General features: G+C 48.2%; 1 pseudogene; it reads right to left on the bottom strand.

Annotated features, from left to right (window-relative positions):
• Positions 1–14,831, bottom strand: part of LOC149356505 (uncharacterized) — a 51,355-nt pseudogene that overhangs the window by 22,941 nt on the left and 13,583 nt on the right.

Here is a 14,831-nt window from a genome sequence, read left to right on the forward strand (position 1 = left end):
TCCGAAACATACTGCAGACAATGTTCTCTGCTGTGGGTGCTCTACTTCTGAGAACGTTTCTGAGCATGTTATCTAAGGGGCAGCAGGGTGACATCATTTTTCAGCCCTGCCATTTTTTTATGCTGCAGAGTTTAATGGGCCAAAGCAACACATGGGCTATGAGGGTCACCATAGCGAAGGGCTCAAGATTAATTCAGGCCGCGTGGGGTTCTTTAACCCGTACTGAAATTGCCCAGGACATGGGGACCGTTTGTACTTCACCTCTACTCAAATGCGGCCGCTGCGGTTGGGATTTGACACAGCAACCTTGACATGAGCAGCCAAATGCAAAAACCACTTATCCATCTCGGTGGGTCCGACGGCTCCTGCCGATAACTTTTCCTGAACAGGTTGCTCAAATGCAATGTGTGCGGCCATGTCTTTGTGCTAAACCGCATTCTTTTATTGCGCTCACCCGTCAGTTCCTGAGGTGGCTTGTGGTAACGGTTCTTCTCGAAGCTGAAGCTGGTGCGAGCTGCGCGAGCTCCGTGCAGCAGCATCTCGTGCGAGACCACCCGGTTGCCGGGTGGGGGAGGGCTGGGACTAGGGCTAGGTGCGGGGCCAGTGCTGGGTCCCGCGGAGGCAGTGTCAGCAGAAGACCCGCCACTCTCTTGGGCCTCCCTTCCCAGTCGCCTGAGCGTCGTCACGGCCACGTTGAGGTAGACGGTCGTGCTGGAGCTCCGCTCGTAGGCCTGCTTCTCCTCCGACAGTGCCTGCGACGCATAAGACATGTCAGGAGCTGATTGCGACACATAAGACATGTCAGGAGTCACCTGCGACACATAAGACATGTCAGGAGCTGATTGCGACGCATAAGACATGTCAGGAGCCGCCTGCGACACATAAGACATGTCAGCAGCTGCCTGCGACGCATAAGACATGTCAGGGGTCACAGTGCAAGCCATGTCACCGCTGCACAGACAGTGGAAATTAAAGCGACTCTGATGACAATTTCAATATATTTTTGTCCTTAGTGAAATTCAACTGCACAGCTTTCTGCACCTCTGTTCGCACTTCTTCTACAGAAATAGACGCATTTATTGCTGACAGATTCATAGCTGTAGTCCTAATATTTGGCCCCATTCGAATAAAACTCATCACAGCGTACACTGAGGACTCCGTGATCCCCAACTTGAACTGGCTAGCAGTGTTTGCCCTCAGTGATCCGCAGTGAAAACCCCCAAACAGCACTGCATTTACATTCAATTTAAGGTTCAGTTTTCCATGAAAGTGGCATCTTTGTCTCTAGAAAGCAGTAATCAATCAATACAAGACAGCCTCAATTTTGTCCTAAGGCCCTCTTCCACAGCAAAGCAATCCCTTCACAGAAAAGAGTAAAAGGGAATAGCAAAATTATGAATGCACACAATGCGCTTCGAAACATTCCGACGTAGGCACACTGGAAGCCGGTTACTAGATCCCTAAAGAAGGAAAGCAACGAGAGAATTACAACAAGCTGATGCTAACGAACCAACTTAAGCTAAAATAAACAACATGCACTGCTATGAACGCTGGACCACATTATACAGCGGAAAGAACAAAAGCTATGTGCCGGCAACATAGCGTGATGAAGGGGTATTCTGGACCTGCGACATTTTGCCAGGAGATGCTGCCAAACTCTGTGACATTTTAAACACAAGCACATCGACTCTGTGGAAAAATACCCATACTCGTAAACATACTTATACTGATAAACATATTCATGAAAACCTAATGCTTCTCGTAAGTGCGTGACACACCACAGAGGGTCGCCAAATTTTGTCCGTACACTGGCCAACCTATGCCGAATACTGCCGTGAACTGATAAGAGTGACAACGGGAAAACGGTGCAAGAAATCACACGGAGAGGACAACAAGACAACCAAAAAGCAGAAAAGGTAGCTCCATTATCAAACCGAACCATCCACAATCAAGCTGCAGCGAATTCATGGACATTGACACAAGGAAGTCCCAAGCACTTGACCCTCCTGACATGGGCTCCAGCCCACATGGGTCTGAAGGGTAATGAGGGAGCACATGAGCTAGCTCGAGGGCTCACTTTCCGAGCAGGTTATCATCCCGCCTTCAACATGCCCGCCTTGTCCAGGAAGGACACAATAATCACTTCCCGCGACCTGCTCCAACACTATCGTCTTTCTCGCCAACTCTATCCAGGTGCGCAACCAAGAACATACAAAGACAGAGGCCGTCATATGGCGCCAACTCCAGACGGACAGCTTCCCCGATCCCAAAAGATTCCTAAATATGTTTCCTGAACGGTATATGCCGATGTGTAAACACTGCAATATCCCAGCAGACCTCCTTCATGGGGTCTGGACATGTCCACGACAACACGTGCCAACACCCACACAACATACCTGGGAGAATCGTCAAGGCAGCTCTACCCTAGGCTACCAACGAGCGCTCATTGGTCTCGCTGTAGAGGCTGCCAGATTCCAAGGAGTCCTGGCCGACCCCTAGATCTGGGCCTTCGGCCCCTTGACTGTTTTAATAAATGTTTACCAACCAACAACCCCGCAAGGACCACAACCACTCCCAGCAAGACTAAAGCTATTATCGTTTGACAAAGCAATGAGAGCCCCTTGCCCGGGTGAGAACGGCACAAGCAGACCGGGGACAGCATTGGAACGGCGCCCAACGCACCTTTTCGATGGCCTCGTCTTTGGTGCTGCAGCACTTGGCACACTCGTTCAGGAAGAGGTCAAGGTAGCGCTGCCGGAGAACAGTGGGCACTCGGCTGCCGTACTCAGCCGGGATGGTGGGTCGCTTGGACAGGGCCTGCACAACACAAAAATACCCTCTCAGGATATGAACACACTTGTTTGTCTTTTAGCAAACCTTGACGGAAATCTTGAAAGCACAATTTCTTTCATGGTCAGACCCTGAAATTACCACCCGAAATTCGCATCCTTAAGAAGTTTATATACTGCCTCCATACATTGCATATATACTACATATATACAGCATATATACTGCCTGCATACTTTGCACTTATACTGCATATATACTGCCAGCATACTTTACACATATACTGCATATATACTGCCTGCATACTTTGCATATATACTGCTACACTGTATATATACCGCCTGCAAACTATATACTTTGCACCATCTCTCCATTCATCTTCCCTTCCTCTTCAGTGCTCATTTCATGTGCTTGCACCGGCAGCTCCCTCTGCATTGCTCTAGCGAGAGTTTTGACTTCAATCATCCCCTCTATCTCGCTTTTCTGTCCTCCGTTTCTCTGCAATGCCGTTTCCACCAAGAGAGATGACGCCACTTGCCCAAAGAGGAGGAGGAGGAAGAAGAGGAAAGGCAGGGAGGTTAACCGGCTGCTCGGTTTGCTACCCTACATGAGGGGACAGGAGTGAGGGGATAAAACGTGAAAGAGAAAAGTGAGTAGAATAAAAGTGAAGTCATTCTGAAAAGTCAGTGTTCGTTGAAGTCACAGCCTATCGTGCAGGCCAGAAGCTCGCGAGAAGCGAAGCAGTGCCTTGGAGGACTTCACCCCCAACGACCGCCGCGGCCAGTGGCCGAGAATCTTCGTTTCCATCAGTGGGCGGGTATCAAGAGACTCAAATGCAATGTTGAGGCACTGCGAAAGTACACTCACCACGGCTGGTACGTGTGCCACCCGCGGCAGGCCCTTGGGTTGGCTGGCCACCACGTTTGCTCCGGTCTTTGTCTCCTGGGGCAGTTGGGCCAGGGCGGAGCGGCGCGCCGCTGCCAGCAGGGGCGCATTGGCCACCGGGGCCACCCGGCCCTGAAACGTGGGGGACCTCTCGCTGGCATCTTGTTCTTTGAAGGAGAGCATATGCCACCTCATGGCAATGTCGGTTCGCAATGTTCGCTATCCTCCCCGTTTCTGCCCTATAGATGAGTACCCGTAAGATAAAGTTTGGTATATACTTTCTTGCTTGAGGGATATCGGTAAACTGCCATTCATGATCTGAGAGAACCTGCCATATGTGCTTCACCCCATTCTTATTCTTCGAATTACATACCTCTCGTGATTCGAAACTGCAGTCGCTACCAGCCCTAAGTAGACGTATTCCCTAACCACTTCCAGCACCTCGCAACCAATTGTGAACTGCTGTTCCCTTGCTAGACTGTTAAACATTACTTTGGTTTTCTGCACGTTGATTTTAAGACCAACCGTTATGCTCTGCCTGTCTAACTCATTGACGATGCTTTGCAAGTCATCTCCTGAGTGACTTAGCAAGGCAATGTAATCAGTGAATCGCAGATAACCAAGGTATTCTCCGTCAACTGTTATCCCCAACTGTTCCCGATCTCAGCGCTGGAATACTTCCTGTAAACAGGCGGTGAATAGCATTGGCAAGATTGTGTCTCCCTGCCTGACGCTCTCCCTTATTCAAATTTTATAGCTGCCTTTATGGAGGACTATGGCAGATGTCCGTTATAAATATCTTCCAGTATCAGTATGTGCTGATAATAACAATATCATCAGCTTGACGTGCTAGATTGTGTTCATTTGTGCCGCTGCCGTGGCCCATCATTTCAGTTCAAATGTAAAAATGTCGGCACATGGCTGCGCACATCTCTCCAGTCCCAAATTCACTATGCCATATGCCACACAATCATCTTCCGTGACGTTTGTTGCACAACACATTCAACAAACTCATTCCACGCATAGCTTAAATGCTCTTGACACCGTCCATGTACATAATCAGCTTCTCTGTGCGGTGAGAATTCATGTACAATGCTAGCTGAGCCTTACTTCGGGAAAAATAGTTTCCAACAGCGCTGGCATTGTGCAGCCTGAGCAGATGTGCTTTCACATTCTGTGGTCACACCTGTCAGGCATCCCACTGACATGTCTGCCCTTCATCAGATCCCCGACTCAGGGATGCTGGCGAAAAGGACCACTTCATCGCTCTAGATTCAGGCCGATGCAGGGACTACCTGCACCTCTGGGTGGAACCTGGTCAATGCTATCGCTGCACATAAATTGTCGCACAGTTCGTTGGCCGGGGAAATGCCTGTTGTGCACGAACAGGTTGGGTGGTTTTGCCTTAGGAGGAAGGTGGCAAGGAGGCAAGGTGCATGCACAGTATACTGATCAAATAAGCCCCTTCTCAATTACTTTTTTCTTTTCTGTATAGCATTGTACAAACAAAGTAATGCTTCACAAGGCAAAGTGGACTCGCTGGATGCCACACTAAATCACCCTGGTTAGAACCTGCATAAGTGAAGTTGCTTGATGACACCATGCGCATTTCATCGTAAAAGACTTCAATTCTTTTGTTGGTGTCCCCACAAGGCACTCTGCCCAATTAATAAGTCATTGGCTTAATCAGACGAGGATGAAATAGCAATTACACGTGGATTTTTTAACAGGTGCACATGCAGTCATTATTTGAACCATGCAGATATTTGCCACCACAAAAAAACACAACTGCGAATATGCCTACTGCATCAAAAAGCTTCCTGTTCTAAAGTACTGGTAGGCAAGCGCCGTTGGAGCGAAGTTGGCTTAGCCATATTAAAAGTCTCTCGATCCTAGCCTCAAAAAACCAATGACACTCCGTTCAAACAAGCTTTCACCTTATGCCGTTGGCAGGGAAGCTGCATTGTAGTATATCACCACTTCTGTCTCCCAAGTTCAATGACTCTTGACAATCCAGTGTCACTTGCTGGCTATTACAGTTAACCTCGCATATATTATGTAAATATGGCACTGAACCAATGAGGAAGTGGAATGATGAAAACGTCTGTCGTACAAGCATCCCCGTGTTTGGAACTAACTCAAATTTAAATAAGTATCAAACTATAACTCTCTTTACTCCTTTTCAGTAAAACTCAGCCGTATAAACTCTTTTTAAAAAAAAACTCAGCAGCACAAAGCGTCAAGGAAAGCTCTACTGAACACAGTACAATCTGATGGCTTCAAGATCTAGCCTGAACAGGTGTTGGCACTTGACAGCTAACTGAGCAGTCGATGAAAGCCCAGTCATCGCTCCTCTGCTGGCAGAGGAATAGGGAGACATGGTACACGAGACAGCACGGGACTTTGAGCTAAAGCAAACAAACAAACAAGAAGGGACCGGGGACTCACCTGTCCCGACTGGTATTGCTGCTGCAGCTGGGCAAAGCGGTTGTGCATTGCCTGCGGACACGTGCGCCAAGAGCCCTCGCGGTGCCGCCGATGGACGCTGCACATGCGGACACACACAGGCATTGTGGGACTGCACTGCCTGCTTGCCACTGGGCTAATTGGAGATAAGTTCTTTTGCAACACTATTAAGCCATGTTTTTACGGCCACAGCTGTTTTATGGAGCCCCCCCCCCCCCCGAACCAGGCTCCAGTGTAATCCGACGACACACGTAGCATGATGCCAGAGCCACCGTCAAGATAGAACTAAGAAGGCGGCGGCAAAAATGATAGAGAACTAAAGAGAAGCAGATGATGGAAGCCAGATTTGAAGAGATACCATACTGTTGCCCAGCCTGATGCTGGAGCTTAAAGAAAAAAAAATTCAGGGGGCACTTTGGCTCTCTAAAGTGCTGCAAGGCGAAAGCCTTTCCTGGCCACTGTTTGGCACTGACTGTGAGACTGTTTGTGCTGTACTAGTGCTTTATTTTACTACACACTTTGACTACACATTACAACTACGCACTCTGACTGCATACTTTGACTGCTTCTTTAGAATGACTCTCTCTCTGCTTCGATGAGTTCGGTTGTATCCATGGCTCCGTTCGCAGTAATGAGGTATGTAATGTGGTCACCCACAGACACCTTACGCCTCCTGTCGGAGCGGACGACAACTATTTTTTATTAGTTGTCGTCTGTTCCAAAAAGGGGCGTCAAGTATCCGTGGGTGACCTCATTACTTCGAATCCGCGCACTCTGACGTCATTACCATTTCGACCAACCAAAAAGCATGACACCTCTCCTGGCAACCTTCTGTCGACAACGATGGGGCATTTAAGGCTTCCGCCTTAAAGGAGATGGTGGGAGCCAGAGTTGGCGCAACGTCAGAACCTTTGCACAGCCTAGCTAAGAGGAGCAGGTGGACGCACCACATACATGCGCCAGTTGTAGCTCTCCTAATGCTATGGCCAACGAAGCAGCTCTCGTGTGGAGCCGTGTTCAAGAACGTAAATGTCGTCATCGCCACAAAGGAGCCCCTGGTGTGTGCAAAAACAACGAAAAAGAAGGAAAGCAGTTGCAAAATACAGCCCATCTTTACTGCACACACTTAGAAAAGTGCTCGTCTCATATTATTGTAGTTGGCACTCTTTCCAGCATGCCCTTTAACAAAAAGAAAAGCTCCCTTCGAATTGGCAATGATATGCTTTGAGCTTTTGCTAACAGATGGCATCACAGTGTTTTGCCTTTAGTGGTTGTAGTGGTAGCAACAGTCCAATAAAACACGGTACCGTAGCAGCTTTGGGTGCGAAAACTGAAATGGACACTGCGCTATACTACAGCTATATATATATATATATATAGCTATACAGCTCCCAGTTATATATCCTCCCATTTAGATCATTCTTTAAAGGTTCAAGAATACCAGTGCCATATAAATGTCTTTAAAAACTCATTTTTTTCCCAGAACGGTGCATGATTGGAATAAATTACCAGAAGAAGTTGTGTTAGCCCCGCAATCTTCTTCTGAAAATGACCTGTCGCGACTTTTGTTGAGTTACCTTTTTTACATCTTTCTTGCTTTCATGATTCTTTTGTTATCAGTTTGCTCAGTATTGGAATGTGTTGTATTTTTACTGTTGTTTTACGCAGTGTCATCTGCATAACGATCTATGCTTTGCAACTGTATCCCACCTACAAAAATGCCCTCAACAGGTCCTGTAGGTACCTGAATAAATAAATAAGTCTAACTACGGTCACTGTTTAGGTCATCACTCTCGCCGTCGTGCTACAGCTATCGCACTCATTAATCACGGTTTCCAGCATCGAGACAAATAAAAATAGCAACAACCACTAATAAACACATTTCCAGCAAAAATCGTCCATAGTATTCACAACAAAACCGTTGCAGAATTGAGGCACCTTGCACACAGAGTTTTCCATTCCGGCGAAAAGAAAATGACTCATTAAAATAAAGTTGTCGATTCATTTAAGCCTAAGTTCAGAAGCTCGCACAGCTGCCCGACACCCGAACGTCCCATTGGCCTCACCCGAGCTAGTTCTGGGTTGTGGGCGACACGCTTCTTGGCTGGCACAGCAGGCTCCACCGTCCACTCTGCAGCTCGTTTCAGCTGCACCCGCTCTTGCGCACAAAGGAAGAGGGCGTCTGGGTGACCATCATGCACGGTGTTGAACAGCCTGGATCATTACAGCTGTGCAGCCAATCAACACACAGTTCCACGCATAGGCTGCAAGAGAGATTTGTAGTGCCTTTTTGATCACAAAAAGGGGCAAATGGATGAGTGCAGTGGCAGATAAAGCGCTCAGTTCTCCTTATCTGTTCTGTACAAATAACTTTGTTATCACAAATGCAACAAAAACAATTTCGATTGCTGCCATGCGTGCATACCCTCCTATATACTAGGTGTTTCAGCGAACCCTTTCAAAAATTTTCAGAAATGGGCAGTTTGGGGTAAAAATATGTCTTGTGCGGCACAGTATTACCAGTGTTGGCGTAGACCAGAAAACCGGGGAATCGTCTTAGGTAGTAAGCTGGTCAGCTAATTTTTAATAATTAACTTTCTAACTAGTAGAGTCAGGCGCCTAGGTGTAATTAGAGATTTGTAGCCGGCCGTTAGCAATAGCCATATCAGTTTCAATAACTACCCACTGGAGCCAAAAACCACTCTGAACGTACCAAGAGATTAACATTTAATTTAAATTCTACAAAAGCAATCCTTTTTTTGACGCAGAAATTTTTGCCAAATGCAGCTCACAAGCAGGCAAGGCAAACAAAAGTACTGTTTTATAAGCAACATTTCTTGCTCACTCCACTCGTACCAACAATTACTGCTATTAACAATGCATACCGTTGAAACGCAAACACATTTAAGTTTCTAATGAGCTAAACTTGTTTTCCTATCATAAGCGAGAGAACTACAGCAAATGCCCAAACATTGTGCAAAATGGCCAGTGGTCGTGTAAGCGTGGGACCCTCGCCATAATGCATAAGCTGATTATTTGGGACAACTTTTTGCTCCTCTTTTGAGCTAAAATCACTGAGAGTTGGCTACACTCGCAGGAAATCGCCACTGGGATATTGGAAGCGTGATTATGAGCCTGCAAAATGAGAAGCTGGGACACTCAAAACCGACAAAGGTCTCTTTCATAGGCACAGCACAGCAGTGAGACTTCTTCTAAGTAACGAATATAGCACACATTCTTCGCTCTTCAGCTTTCATGATAACAATGATTTCTTGATACCAAAAGCAGCACTTCCAAAGCACTGTCATGACAGCATGCAGTATTCGATGGAGTGGACTCAGACAATCATTGAGCAAGTCAAACAGGTCCTCAGCACCAAGAACAGTCGCAAGCGGCCCAGCTGTTCTCATTCTGATGTTGTAGCATCAAAGAAATCACATGAATTTCATGACACCGTTTCTGCTAGAACTTACAAAGATGAAACGCCCAATGTTCTTGAGCAAGCAGTAAGCCTGCCCTGGTTTCGCCCCTAGATAAGGTGTCATGTTAGATAATGTATACCCCATTCTCTCACTGCACCTCGCTTCATTGCACCTCGAGTTTTCCAGTGACAGAGCTAGAAAACTTCTCCCATACGTGGTGGTTTGGTGGTTTGCGAGGTTAACATCCCGAAGCTGCATGTGGGCTATGAGGAACACCACAGTGGAGGGCTCCAGGTTGATTCCAGCCACCTGGTGCTTGCTAAAACGTGCCAACAGAGCACAGCACCCGTGTTTTTTTTTTATTTCGTCTCCACTGAAATGCAGCAGCCGTGGCCTTGATTTGGTCCCACAACCTTGGGCCCAGCAGCCTAATGCCACGCCACTGAGTCACGACAATGGGACTTGTACCCGGTGTGGCCGAGCTCTACTCAATGCAAATGACCCCCGAACTTTACTTCCCACAAAAACTTCGCTTGCCACACTCGCAGCACCACTCTTTCAAACTATACAATGAAATAGTTTTCCGAGCTCAAGCCCCTCGTCCAGTGTTGAAGAAAGAAAATGGGCCAAAAGTTTCACACGGGACTAGTTCAGCTAAACAAAACAGGGCACATGACAGAATACAAATGCGCAATAAAATGCCTGATTCATCGGCTTCTCTGCTGACAAAATGAAGCCGATCAAAATAATCTCATCATCATCATCATCATCAGCCTTACTACGCCTACTGCAGGGCAAAGGCCTCTCCAATGCCTCTTTAATTAACCCTGTCCTTTGCCAGTTGCAGCCACCGCATCCCCGCAAACTTTTTAATCTCATCCGCCCAGCTAATCTTCTGCCGCCCCCTGCTACGCTTGCGCTCTCTTGGAATCCACTCCGTTACCCTTAAGGACCAGCGGTTATCTTGCCTTTGCATCACATGCCCTGCACAAGCCCATTTCTTCCTCATTTTCTGCCGTCCCCTGCTACGCTTGCGCTCTCTTGGAATCCACTCCGTTACCTTTAAGGACCAGCGGTTATCCTTCCTTCTCATTACATGCCCTGCCCATTTCTTCCTCTTGATTTTGACCAGGATGTCATTAACCCGCGTTTGTTCCACAATAACATACCTGAGTTGAAAACTATGGAGCAACGCTGGGCTGGGCAGCCTCGTTGAATAAGATGATGATGTCCTCGGGCTGAATGGCACCGCAGGCAGTCTTCTTCTTCTTCTTCGCCTCTTTATAATGGCACATACCCACGTGGGGGGATTGGCCAAGGTATAGTGGTATACATAAAGAAAATTTCATAGGATTACGAGAAAATATCGGAGCCAAACGTGAATTTTGAAAAATGTATTCATGAAAAACGACAGAAGAATATTTGAAGTGAAATAACAAAGAACATTTTGCCGACAATAATTAATAAAAAAAAACTCCGAGACTTTTAAAGGAGTTAGCAAATCAACCTCGTCACCGGGTCCTCTTCCTCCTCATCCTCCGAGTCGAGCTCCCGCTCGAGCTCAGGCGAGGGCGCCTCCCCCCCGGCCTCCCCTTTCTGGCCGTTGCTCTTTTTACCTGCGTCCGAAGCCCTGTCCTGGCTGGAGGAGCCATCTGACGAGAATTCCGACTCGCTGGCTGTGCGCTTCGCTCCGTCGGCCTCCTCCACTTTGGCTTCCTTCTTGTGCGGCGAACTGCTGCTGTTCCTCCGGCCAGATGACCGTTTGGTAGATCTGTGGTGACTAGATTCGGAACCGGACTCTTTTTTCTACTCGGAGGACGAACGCTCGGACGAGGTCTTCTTTGATGAACGGCTCGATGATGAAACCTCTGATGTGTGTTTTGATGATTAGTGTTTCGAAGATGAGTGCTTTGAGGACGAATGTTTTGAGGATGGGTGGTTCGAAGATGAATGTGTAGAAGATGAGGGCTTTGAAGAATAGTGATTTGAAGATGAGTGCTTCGATGAAGAGTGCTTTGAAGAAGAGTGATTAGAAGACGAGTGTTTAGAAGAAGAGTGATTTGACGAGTGTTTCGATGAAGAATGCCGAGAGGGTGACCGTTTTGATGAGGAATGCCTTGATGAAGAATGCTTTCACGACGAGTGGTTCGATCATGTATGCTTTGTTGTAGACGACTTCTTAGACGACGGCTTTGATGCTTCCTTGGGCAAGGAATTTTCTGCAGAATCCTTAGGTGAGGAATCCTTAGACAAGGAATCCTTTGTAGGAGACTCTTTAGATGAACCTTTAGATGAAGACAGCTTTGATGAAGGCTCATCAGAAGAAGACTCCTTGGTTGAGGAATCCTCAGGTAACCTTTCACATGGGCACTCTTGAGATGGAGAGTCCTTAGTGAAATGTAGTAGCGTGCGACAGCCGAGCGGCCGCACCGAAGAACCAGCCAAGACCGGTGCAGGACAAGAAATCAGCGTTTATTCGTCTGCCGCTTCTTTTATAGGCAGTGGTTGCTTATCCGCTGCTGCTATCAGTGCGCGTCATGGCAAAGTGACGCGTCATGCACTTGACGCTATCACATTCCTTCCCTCCCAGATTATGGCCTCCATTCATTAGCTGCAGTGACGGAAATCGTGGGAGGTATATCGGTCTGGTGGTTTCCGGGAGCGCTGGCTTCTGTGCAGTGTTGGTGGTGGAGAGTCGGAAGGCGCTTCAGCTTGCGCCTCAGGATGTGCGTTGTGAGCAGCTAGCAGTTGCAATTCTTGCCCGTCTTGTGGTGGCGGGGTCGGGGTTGGTGCATCATCGCGAAGAGGGGGTACTGCCACGTCCACCTCATGCTGCGCCTCTTGGGGTGGGGAGGGGAGCGTCTCCTGGTGACGGTCAAAGTCGTCGGTGTCGGGTCGTCTCGGGGCTTCCGCCCCGGTGTCCAGTCCTGCATACTGGAAACAGCTGCGCGATCGCAAATGATCAACATGAACGTGTCGAACTGTGTTCTGAGTCTCTACGAGATAGGTCACAGGGCTGACTAGCTGCACTATACGCCCTTCCGTCCAAGACACCTTCTCTTGCCGGACAGTCTTCACGTACACGCAATCTCCTTCCTTAAACGAACGAAAAGTTGATCTCCGTTGGTCATGCTGCTGTTTCAGCACTTCTTGCTTACTCTGCATGTCATCCCGAAATGATGGCCTTAGTAATGACAGCTTAGCGCGCGGAGTTCGTTTAAGAAACAGTTCAGCCGGAGACTTGCCTGTTGCCGTGTGAGGGGTTGTCCTATACGCCAGCAGGGAGTGGTCCAGTCTCTCCCGCAATGATCTGCTGTTACCTCCCTTGTTGTCGTGCAGAAGTTGTTTGCGAAGACTCCTTTTTACAGTTTGCACCGACCTTTCGGCAGCCCCGTTGGACTGCAGATGGTATGGCGGGCTGTACGTGCGTCGGATGCCACAGGCATCGAGGAAGTACTGGAACTCCTGCGATGAAAACTGGGGGCCGTTATCAGAAAGCAGTTGTTCAGGGTATCCGTAAGCAGCAAACAGACTCCGCAAGCGCTCGATAGTCTTCGCGGCTGTAGTAGAGCGCATAGGAAATACTTCGATCCACTTTGAAAACGAGTCCACGCACAAAAGAAATGTTGTTTTTTCAAAGTAAAAAAAGTCCACATGCACTCGCTGCCAGCAGCGGGCGGGAAACGGCCATGGCTCGAGTGGAGAACGGGGGGCGCTATTTTGCATTTGTTGGCAAATGCTACACGTTTTTACCGTGCTTTCGATGTCTGCGTCTAGCCCTGGCCACCAGAGCAGGCTGCGTGCGAGCATCTTCATGCGTGAAGCACCGGGGTGTTCCGTGTGCAATAGATTCAACACTACATTTTTCAGCCTTGTTGGCACAATAACACGACTGCCCCATGTGACGCATCCCGCTTCCAGCGACAGCTCCGCACGTCTGTTATAGTACGGTACAAGTTCAGCATCTTTGATTTGTGCTGGCCATCCTTCAAGCGTATATCTGTAAACTTTGCTAAGAATGCCGTCATACTTGCTAGCTTTGGCAACGTCTTTAGCCGCCAGTGGAGTAGTTTCGAAAACAGCGAGCGTATGTGTCTCATCAACGCTGTTTTCGGTTGCAACAGGCAGTCTGGACAGCGTGTCCGCCACTTCCATTTGAGATCCTTTCCGATATCTCAAGTCGTAGCGATAAGAAGCCAGGATTAACGCCCATCGTTGCATTCGAGCAGCCGCCAAAGATGGGACCTGCTTCCGTGGGCCTAAGATGCCTAGTAATGGTTGATGATCCGTGAACAACGTGAATGCCCTCCCATATAGGTAGCGATGAAACTTCTTGAGAGCAAATATTATTGCCAGCGCTTCTCGCTCGATCTGGGCATAGCCACGCTCAGCTTGCGATAACGTCCTGGAAGCAAAAGCAACAGGCTTTTCCAGCCCACTTGGAAGTATGTGAAAAAGAACCGCGCCGAGCCCATACTGCGACGCATCACAGCTTAGAGCCAAGGGTTGCTTCGGATCGTAGTAAGCAAGTACAGGACTGGTCGTGAGCAAGTTATTTGTTTTTCGAAACCCGCGAGAACACTCGCCTGTCCATTTCCAACGCGTGGCCTTCTTCGGGAGCTCTTAGAGCGGCGCAGCCACAGTCGCTAAGTTCGATAGGAACTTTCAGTAAAATGTTACCATTCCCAGGAAAGACTTCAGTTCAGTGCCATTTGTAGGCTTCGGTGCATGCTCTATTGCCCTTGTTTTCGACCTCAGTGGCTTTATTCCATCCGCTGAAATTTTGTGGACCAGATAGCGGACTTCACTGCAAAAGAGCTTGCATTTTTCCATGCGAAGCGTCACATTGTGCTCCTGCAACCATGTCACAACTTCTTCCTGCCTTTGCCGACATTCATTCGCACTTGAACCTCCAATGATGACATCATCAATATAACACCCTACTTGAGGGATACCCTTGAGAAGCCCGTCCATAAGCGACTGGAATATGGCAGGAGCACTTGCGATGCCGTATGGGAGCCGCTGATACTGGTAAAGGCCTTGGTGGGTGTTTAGAGTTAAAATGGCCTTTGCATCTTCGGCAAGTTCCACTTGCTGGTAAGCGGCCGCAAGGTCTAGGACGCAGAATACTTTTGAGCCTGCCAATATTGTGAACAAATCTTCTGGCAAAGGAAGAGGGTAGTGTTCAGTCAGCAGCACAGGGTTCACTGGGACCTTGTAGTCACCGCACAGCCGCACTTTTGCTCCTCCATCTTTCGGTACCACTACCAA

This window comes from Amblyomma mixtum, chromosome 3 (genome assembly GCF_055824585.1).
Source record: "Amblyomma mixtum isolate Tamu chromosome 3, ASM5582458v1, whole genome shotgun sequence".
NCBI classification, from domain to species: domain Eukaryota; kingdom Metazoa; phylum Arthropoda; class Arachnida; order Ixodida; family Ixodidae; genus Amblyomma; species Amblyomma mixtum.